The sequence below is a fragment of the Maylandia zebra genome, linkage group LG19 (genome assembly GCF_041146795.1).
Source record: "Maylandia zebra isolate NMK-2024a linkage group LG19, Mzebra_GT3a, whole genome shotgun sequence".
NCBI classification, from domain to species: domain Eukaryota; kingdom Metazoa; phylum Chordata; class Actinopteri; order Cichliformes; family Cichlidae; genus Maylandia; species Maylandia zebra.
The window spans coordinates 5825084-5835024 of NC_135185.1; positions in this window are offsets into that span (position 1 = coordinate 5825084).

Genomic DNA, 9941 nt, shown 5'->3' on the forward strand with positions numbered 1-9941 from the left:
GACACGCACGCACAAAGCAACGAGTTTCAGTAAAATGCAACTGAAATTTATAACATCAAAGGTTTTTTTTTTAATTAAAATCATGAATCATTAAGTATAAACTTGATTTATACAATCAAGTAAATTTCATTTAAGCAGATTCTATTCAAGTTAACGTTTTAGCACTTACAATATAATCATATGAAAACTTACATGTAATTAATTCTTTAGAACTGAAGAAGCCTCTTGCATGAGAGGTGAAACTTCTTCAACAAACTTAGAGAAGTCCAGTCACCTTCTTTTTAAAGCTCCTAGGTCTGCCGTGACCTGGATGACTGAGAAGCTACACAGACCTACATGTGACTACAGTCCCACTAAGAAGCTTCTGATATTTGTTTCTTAAGAGTCTCTTAAGATTGAACCCTCTGTGATCGCTCATTTTCATTCACGTTTAGTAAAAAACTTACAAGTCGCTCCACATTTTTTGGGGATGTTTAATGGTTGAAGCTAACTCACACACCACCCATTAAGCCTCTGTATTACTGTTTTGTGCAAAATACCCACCTCTATTGTTTATTTTGGCAGCATTGTACCATCACCTCACAGAAAGAATGTTCCGAGTTTGAAACTCCTGCTCAGCTGTGACTCTGTATGGAGTTTGGATGCTCCCCTTGAGCTGATGCTGGATTCATCCAGGTTCCCCCTGCCGGCTGCTCTAAATTGGCTGTAGGTGTTGTTGTGAGGGTATGTCCTGTATCTTCTTCTGTACACATTTATTCAGATTATTTCACAAAATAAAATCAGGAGAGTGTCCTTGTACCATGTGCAGATCTTATAAAGCATCCCATCCAATTTCTTGGAATTCCCTTTGCATTATCATGTTATTATCGTCATATTTTTTCTTTTTGTTTTCATTGTGCTAAATGTTTTACACAAGTCTGCATAACTTTGATCAACTCTAACAGCCTTTCAACAGATTTTTGTATCGTTTGAACTCTGGTCAGTTCTGAGGCTGCTCTAATGTATGTCGGTATTCATGCTATAATTACTTTCTGCTTTTGCATGCAGCCTGCAAAGTACCAGTCGTTCTTAATGGTTCACTGTTAATCTCAGAACATACTATGCAAAATAAATAGATAAATAAAAAAATGTGAACATTTTAAATGGCCTTAAGTCAGACTAGAGGCCATATGAGCTGTGAGGCAAGGTACATTTTAAACAAAGGGAAACACAGAAGATTAAAACTGTTTCTGTCTTGTAGCTTTATTATGTGAAATTAGTCGACATAGAACATTCCCCAAAGCATCACACTGCCTCCTCCGGCTTGCTTTTATCCATGTAATGTAAAAGAAAGCATGATTTATCACATCAGGCCACCTCCTTCCATTGCATCACGGTCCAGCTCTGATACTCATGCGCTCAGTGTTTGTGCTTTTGATGGTGAACAGGGTCAGCATGGGCACCCTGACTAGTTTGAGGCTATGCAATAACATACACAACAAACTGTGATACACTTTGTGTTCTGACACCTGTCTCTCAGGATCAGCATCAACTTTTTCCACAGTTTCAGCTACAATAGCTCGTCTGTTTGACTGGACCAAACCAGTACACATAATGTCGTGCTGGATCGGTGTATTTATCACGTATTAGTACAAGCGTTGACTCCCATGTTGGCCATGGCTTGTTTTGAATGTTTTGACATTGTGATCTTTCTTTATGAGACATGTTAGACTGTTGCGTTAGTGACCATAAGGTCACTCCCTGGACTCTGGCTTCACTTTGGTGAGTTACCTCTTTTTTACCACTTGAGGCTGCCAGTGTACAGCACTGCATTTAAAACAGCTTAGCACACTAACTCATATGAAACACGCATTCTCTGCGTGATCGTGCTTTCACAGCTTATTGTAGAAAGTGTCAGTAAAGAGTACATTTTTCAGTCTTTTAAATTGTTGAGGGAGGCATTAATTACTCTGTCTGTAAAAACAGACGTTTGTCTGTCTGTAAAAGATCTAATTTTCTAATTTTCCCTTCACATGTGCAATTAAGTACCACAATTATTTTGATTTTATTTTCTGTGCCAATATTTTTTCTGTTTGTGTAGGTGTTGCTTTTATTATAAAAGCATTGATGTGACTATATTGAAGAGTGACTTTGCAGTGATGTAAATCCAGGGAATCACTGCTCTAAAATTTGATTTCAGTTTCTCAAAAATTGCTTAGAAGTGTAAGGTCATCCTGTTTCATCTCAGCTGTGTCTCTCAGTGACCTGGTCATTTTTGAGGATATTTTCAAAGTCTGGCCCTGAGCTCCAATCAACCCGTGGCTGAGGGTCCACAGCGGGCCTGAGCGTGGAATATTTTACAGCTGATCTGAGCTAAAATGCAAAGCTTGAGAAAGTTAATAAAATGGTTTCTTAGAGAGGTCAAAGAGGTCATTCAAACTGATTTTTGTCCTTTTATGAAAAATGTATGTCCTGTCAGTGCTGCCTGGTAAAACCATAATGAGGAGTTATGCTCTGAGCCTTGAAGGCCAGTTAAACCAGAAAGTCATATTCAGCCACATTTCCTCTGAAAAACAGTTGGTGTTAATCTCTGGGTTTCTTCCACATCACGTCTTTTATTCTGTCTTCGTTCTCTCTCCCCAATGGCAGATGGCCCCGCCCCTCCCTGAGCCTGGTTCTGCCGGAGGTTTCTTCCTGTTAAAAAGGAGTTTTTCGTCCCCACTGTTGCCAAGTGCTTGCTCATAGGGGGTCATATGATTGTTGGGTTTTTCTCTGTATGTATTATTGTAGGGTCTACCTTACAATATAAAGCGCCTTGAGAGGCGACTGTTGTTGTGATTTGGCGCTGTATAAATAAAATTGAACTGAACTGAGTTGATGATTCAGTCACTGTTTTGTGCTTCTTTTCACTGACTGTGGCTTGAGTTAAGGAGGCATATTGTGCAATACCCTTTGACTAAATACCGTCCACTTTGTTCCTCTTTTATAGAGTTGTTTTAACCCATTGTCTCCACGAATTACAATTTTCATGACTGCACAGTTTTTCCAGGGAAACTATAGCTTCCAGTATGGTTGGCACCTACAATTATCCAGTTGGTTCAGTTTGTTGTCTGTTTGTTGGACAGAATTACTCAAAATTATGAAGATATTTGCTACAAACTGGCACAAGAGCGCCCTGATCCAATTTAGTGGAAACTTTGGATCTATGACTTTTATAAAGGATTCTTTACCATTATGAGACAGAGCACCACACAGGTTGGAGTGGCAAAATGTTCTCCAAAAACAAAACCAAGAAAAAAAAACCCCAAAACACATCCAGATATATTAATATGGATACAGATGTCCATATCTTAGTTTGTGTGGAAGGAATTTGCAGCCTTGACAATGGTATGCAGTCCCAGACTGCTTAGTAGTGATATACCTATACTTTTTTTGCCCCCCCACCCCCCTCTTTATACTCTTTCTTTCTTGACATGTTTAATATGCTTACTATCAGAGGAGAAAATGAACCTTGTGTAGTCTAAAAACTTTTTTATTTAATCAAACTGTAATGTTGTTGAACTCTGACGGACGTGTCTTTTAATCTTGTCAACAAATCCTTAATCATCTAAATCTGCCATTTATCATCTTGTAAAATGTTCCCTCTGCTTCTGTTGCACATCTCCCCGGACACTCTCTGCTTCACCAGCCCTGTGCAGCTGGTCCAACCCCTGCCTGCCTCCTTAAACTGGGGTGTTTAAATCTCTTTACCTCTGTTGTGAACTTCACACAAAGTTTGTGGTAACAAAATCAAACTGACGAGGATCTCGTTTGAAAAACACACACACTCACGAGAAAAAATAAAAACAGACTGCTCAAAGCAAAAGCAGAGCCCTCACAGCTGGTAGTACAAAACACAGTGACAACGTGCGTATTAGATACCCTCAGTGCCAAAAGCATAAATATGAAAAAATAGGATCACCAAGAATATCCTAAAAATGGCATTGAGGGGGGTGTTACAGTGAAAAAAAACCCAAAAAGCAGCCAAATTTTCATCTGAAAATGTTGAATTTTAGTAAAAACAATGCTCTGTAGTTTGATACTGGCGTTACAGACAAAGCAGATGTTTAAAGCCTTTGGACGCACATTTGAAACGCACTCATTCTCCTTATCAGCTGGAAACATTAAAGCCGTAAAATGACTTTTTCGAACGGATAAAAACTTTTGAACAACAGCAATGTTGAGCCTGTTCCAAAATTTGAATGTACATGTGTTGAAGGTGCGGGTCTTGTTGAATTATTAAACATACTTTCTTTAATTTTTCGAGCCACAAAAACAACAACTTTTAATTTTGTCTGTGAAGGTTCTCAGTCATCCAGGTCATCGTAGTCAAAGGAGCTTGGAAAGAAAAGCGTCTGGACTTCTTTAAGTTGCTTGAAGACGTTTCACCTCTCATCCGAGAAGCGAGGGAGGATAAGAAGGACAGACGCAACAACATTGTCATCCCCTATGTAGCCGGTGTATCAGAGAAACTCAGGAGAGTTTTCTCCAAGCATGACATCCCAGTGTATTTCAGACCCAGCAACACGCTCAGACAGAAACTGGTTCACCCGAAAGACAAAACGCCAAAACACAAACTTAACAATGTGGTGTATGCTGTACAGTGCAGCGAGGAATGCTCAGACCTCTACATTGGAGAGACCAAACAGCCACTTCACAAGCGCATGGCACAACACAGAAGAGCCACCTCCACAGGACAAGACTCAGCAGTCCATCTGCATCTTAAGGATAAAGGACACTCTTTCGAGGATGCCAATGTTCACATTTTGGACAGAGAGGACAGATGGTTCGAAAGAGGAGTGAAAGAAGCCATCTATGTCCACTGTCGATGGTCGCTCACAGGCGGGGGTTTACGACACCAACTCTCTGCCATCTATAATCCAGTTTTGAGTTCCCTTCCCAGACGCCTTAACGCCCACTCACATCCTGGGCCATCTGACCTCAGGAATTCGCATGATAAGGTGGGGCCAGGTTTCACAATGAACTCACCCGAAACTCTGGCTGATTGGGACCCACGCCCAGTTTCACACCTTGGCTCAGGCGATTAGAGGATCATCAGGGGGTCCTTTTGTCCCTCTGTGGGGGGTTACTCCCACTAGGTTTATATCTGGGACTCTCCACCATTTGACCTTAGAACTGAAGAAGCTTCTCGGATGAGAGGTGAAACGTCTTCAAGCAACTTAAAGAAGTCCAGACGCTTTTCTTTCCAAGCTCCTTTGACAACTTTTAATTTTCTTCTGCTTGAGTATCGGCCTCGGGTAGCTCTACTTATCATTGCTCAGTCAGTTGTCTGTTTGTGCTACTTTTTTCAAGGAGCAGTGGATTATTGGTAAGGGTGACTTTATGTGTTTAGTTACTTAAGTGGAAGTACTTTGGAAAGTTTTACCTTACATACATAAAGCTGACAGTACAGCTTCTGAGGTATCTGTTTACAAAATGTTATAATCTATTCAAAGCTTCTTTGCAATTTTACATTGATAAACATTATCCTTAACACATTTGGCCCACATAAAGTACTATGGCCATCACACGGTCATTTAGAATTGTTTAAATAACTCGTGTCTTAAGTCCTTCCATCAAACAGAAAAAAAAAAAACATGGTTCATTTTTACATCACAAAATGTTAGAAATATAAGCTGTTCATAACAACCTGAAAGGTTGGGAGGTTAAAATGCAAACCAATGGAAGCAGATGTAGAAGACAATAATGTCTCAGAGCACACGGTGTCTATTATTGTGCAGACATGTATAAATAAGAGCTTAATAAAGACGCTTAATTTCTTAAGAAATAAACAGGTGGAGTGATCTTTATCAAAAGTGGATGTTGCATCTGTGACTAAACCACTGTACCCAAAAAACTTTAAAAATCTACTGTGTGTGAGGCTGTGTAAGTAAAGCTTGCCCTTCACACCCGCGTGTAACAAACCATTTGTTGGGGGTTGTGGATTTGGCACCTCAGCATTGTGAAAGTGGGGAAACATGTTTCTGGCTGTGCATACGATTTCTGCTTACAACTTAGAATCTCAGTTCTAAATGAAATTCAGATGTTTTTTTAAGTATGGCTAATGTATTATTTGACTTCTAAGGCGCACACACACACACACACACACACACACACACACACACACACACACACACACACACACACACACACACAAGAACAACAACAACAACAACACAGAGAAGAAGAAGAGGGGGTCGTTTTACTACGCATCATAAAAACGCAATCATTCATCTTCCAACTGTATCTTTCTGTTCTGGCTTTAGAATCATTGGTTGTTTACTGAGCCGTACTTTGGGAGTCATACTGTTGTGATACTGGGGAGAAAAGGGTAAGGTCTGATAGACTAAACCATTACACACAAAACTTGAAAAACCTAAAGAGTGTGTGAGACTGCTAACTGTGTTGTTCAGCAATAAACTTATCTACAAATGTGTTAGTAAAGAGCGACTTGTACTTCTGTCCCATTAAGCAACGGTTTAACAAATTTCACTGCAAACTATAAAAGGAATCTGGATTTAAATAGAACATAGTAGTGATGGATTAAGTGCAGGAAACACTAGTATAAGGTGTCTATTGAACAAATCTCCTTCAGCGTTCAAAATGACCAAAGTGAGGACCACAGGCGTTTCTCTCAGTTGGTTGTGTTCAGGGAAAAAGCAGCTAAATACGCTGAGACTGCTCCACATTGTTAGTGAGTTAACTCTGGATATCTGTAGGTTTAGTCAAACTTGGAGTGAACAAAAGCAGAAAAACAGTAAAAGATGCAGACGGTGAAAGTCTGGTTTATTTCATGAACACAATGAAACATTTTACAGTCCGTAGAGCAAAGTAGCATACATGATAAATAGATACACATAACACGGACAGTGAGAAGTAAAACTCGTCGACTTACCACATGTTATATTCTGTAAACTTAAAATAACCACAGAAATTTGAGTTTAGTGTTTTAAGTCATCTATTAAAAAACATGAGTCAACATTACTGAAGTGACACTTTAACAATGCTTCTTATCACCGTGTTTATGATGATAAAACATGTTCTCTCATTAGTAGTTGTCTGCGCTGACACTTGTCATGAAAATGTCCCGAGCCAGGGTTCCTCTTTAATTACCATTGATCATTAATAGGGTCACAAAAGATTTGTCACATTATCCCCATAAACAAAATGCTTTTATAGAAATCATTGTGACACAAATATTTAGATTCTTGATTCACAATGTGCACGAACTCAAAATCTTTAGTTTCATATTTATAAAGTATCACAAAGAATACATTTATACCATTGTATGAGCTACACTTCTTGTAAAAACTGATTGAAAATGCGTTTGAAAAAAGCTCCTGTCAATATGAACAGTCACATAAAATTCATTCCAATTTTTTGCCTTTGCTTCAATTAAGATGTTTCTTTAAATCTACAACAGCTTTCAAAAAGTTTACTGACATAGTAAGGAAGTAGCTAGGGACCTCAGTAAGTATGAGCAACAACAGCTTAGGGACTGTTTCTACAATAAAGAGGAATTCATCATCATCTGCAGTTCATCAAAAAAAAAAGTGCCATTAAAAACAATTCAGCAGATCCTCAAAGTATGGATACAGACTGTTTTAAGCTGTAGAGGTACGCTTCATGTACTTATCAACATGCAGTTTAGAGGCTTGCATTAGAGTGCTTTGGTGCTTGGGCCTCTTTTATTTAGCACGGTTATACCATTGTGTATTTAGCTATATAAATATGCTCAAGAGTCTATCGTATGTTTGTCATGCAATTAAAAATTCAAAAATAAAATTTTTAAATCAGTAACTTTGCAACTTTAGAGGAAATGTTTTGGGATAACAAATGTGTCACATTTTAAACAGGGTTTGAATAATCAGCGTTAACACAGAGACATTTATGCGCTGGGTATAACAGACATGCTTACCTTGTGAAAGGCCCTCGGATGTCTTGGAGCAGAGAAACACGGTGTATTGTTGCTTTTCTCTATTGTATAAGCAGCGCCCGACTGTCAGAAACGCTCTGTGCGGGTAGCAAAGTCGGATCCAACGCACATCCAGGAATCCGTGTGAAAGAAAGGTGTCGCTGCAGCTAGGCTCTCAGGATAGTGAGGCTTTTATTTATATTTGCATTCTGGTGCGTTAAAACTAGCAGCCTCTGTGTCCCGCTTGGATCCTCATTCCGAAAATTCAGACATTTAAATAAAATGGTGAATTGGCTAGTGATGAGGAGCCACTTAGATCCGTAAAATGAGGTTTGATTAAATTAAACTCTTATGAACAGCTATGAATTCTACCTCTCTGCTGATGTGTTCCAAACAAACGATGTTTTCTACATGTCCAAACTGTGTGCTAACTACCTCTCACCGCTGTGTCTGGGATCTGAAAAAATAAAAAGTTAAAACGATATACCTTGCGGCAGTTGTGAAGTGCTGAGAAACTACTGTGTGTCTGATGGGGTGTTTTTATATAGGTGGACTTGGTTTCAGTTGGCTTCTGACATGATAAGATAAGATAAAGGAAACTGTTTGTAATGGAACTACAGTAGGAATGTGTGCTGGGATGCTCTTGATAAGGGAGCCTCTTTTATTGTTTTATGACTTGTTTTGCTGACTGTTGGGGGCCTAACTGTAACCAACTCTGTCTAACTGTTGCAGAGTTAAGAATCTGTAGTTTTTAGAAGCAACACAAGAAAAGTTTATTTCTAAAGGAATACCTGTTGTTTGTGGTGCTCTATTTAAAACTATTAGCCTCTGTGTCTTTTCGGAGCGCTAAAGAAAAAAGTAGTTAAATCATCCACGTGTAATCAACAAGTCTTACTGTTGCAGTGTGTTTGTGACTAGTAGATAATTATAGGGCTGGTTGCATTAAAGGAACATTGGGGGTTGATACAGTGATAGTGTGGCTAGGTGTGAATATGTGCTTTTAGAAGTATCACAGTTTATTTCTAAAGGGATACATGTTGTTTGTGGTATTCTGTTTAAAACTATTAGCCTGTGAAACTATTAGAAAAGTGAAATCTTCCTAAACTAGTTAAATTAAATGCTGTGTGGGGATACAAGGTTTTTAGAAGTATCACTGTTTATTTCTAAAGGGATACCTGTTATTTGTGGCACTCTGTTTGAAACTATTAACCTCTGTGTGTTTCAGAGCACTAAAGAAATAGCAAACTAGGTATATCACTACTAAGCAGTCTGGGACTGCATACCATTGTCAAGGCTGCAAATTCCTTCCACACAAACTAAGATATGGACATCTGTATCCATATTAATATATCTGGATGTGTTTTTGTTTTTTTTCTTGGTTTTGTTTTTGGAGAACATTTTGCCACTCCAACCTGTGTGGTGCTCTGTCTCATAATGGTAAAGAATCCTTTATAAAAGTCATAGATCCAAAGTTTCCACTAAATTGGATCAGGGCGCTCTTGTGCCAGTTTGTAGCAAATATCTTCATAATTTTGAGTAATTCTGTCCAACAAACAGACAACAAACTGAACCAACTGGATAATTGTAGGTGCCAACCATACTGGAAGCTATAGTTTCCCTGGAAAAACTGTGCAGTCATGAAAATTGTAATTCGTGGAGACAATGGGTTAAAACAACTCTATAAAAGAGGAACAAAGTGGACGGTATTTAGTCAAAGGGTATTGCACAATATGCCTCCTTAACTCAAGCCACAGTCAGTGAAAAGAAGCACAAAACAGTGACTGAATCATCAACTCAGTTCAGTTCAATTTTATTTATACAGCGCCAAATCACAACAACAGTCGCCTCTCAAGGCGCTTTATATTGTAAGGTAGACCCTACAATAATACATACAGAGAAAAACCCAACAATCATATGACCCCCTATGAGCAAGCACTTGGCAACAGTGGGGACGAAAAACTCCTTTTTAACAGGAAGAAACCTCCGGCAGAACCAGGCTCAGGGAGGG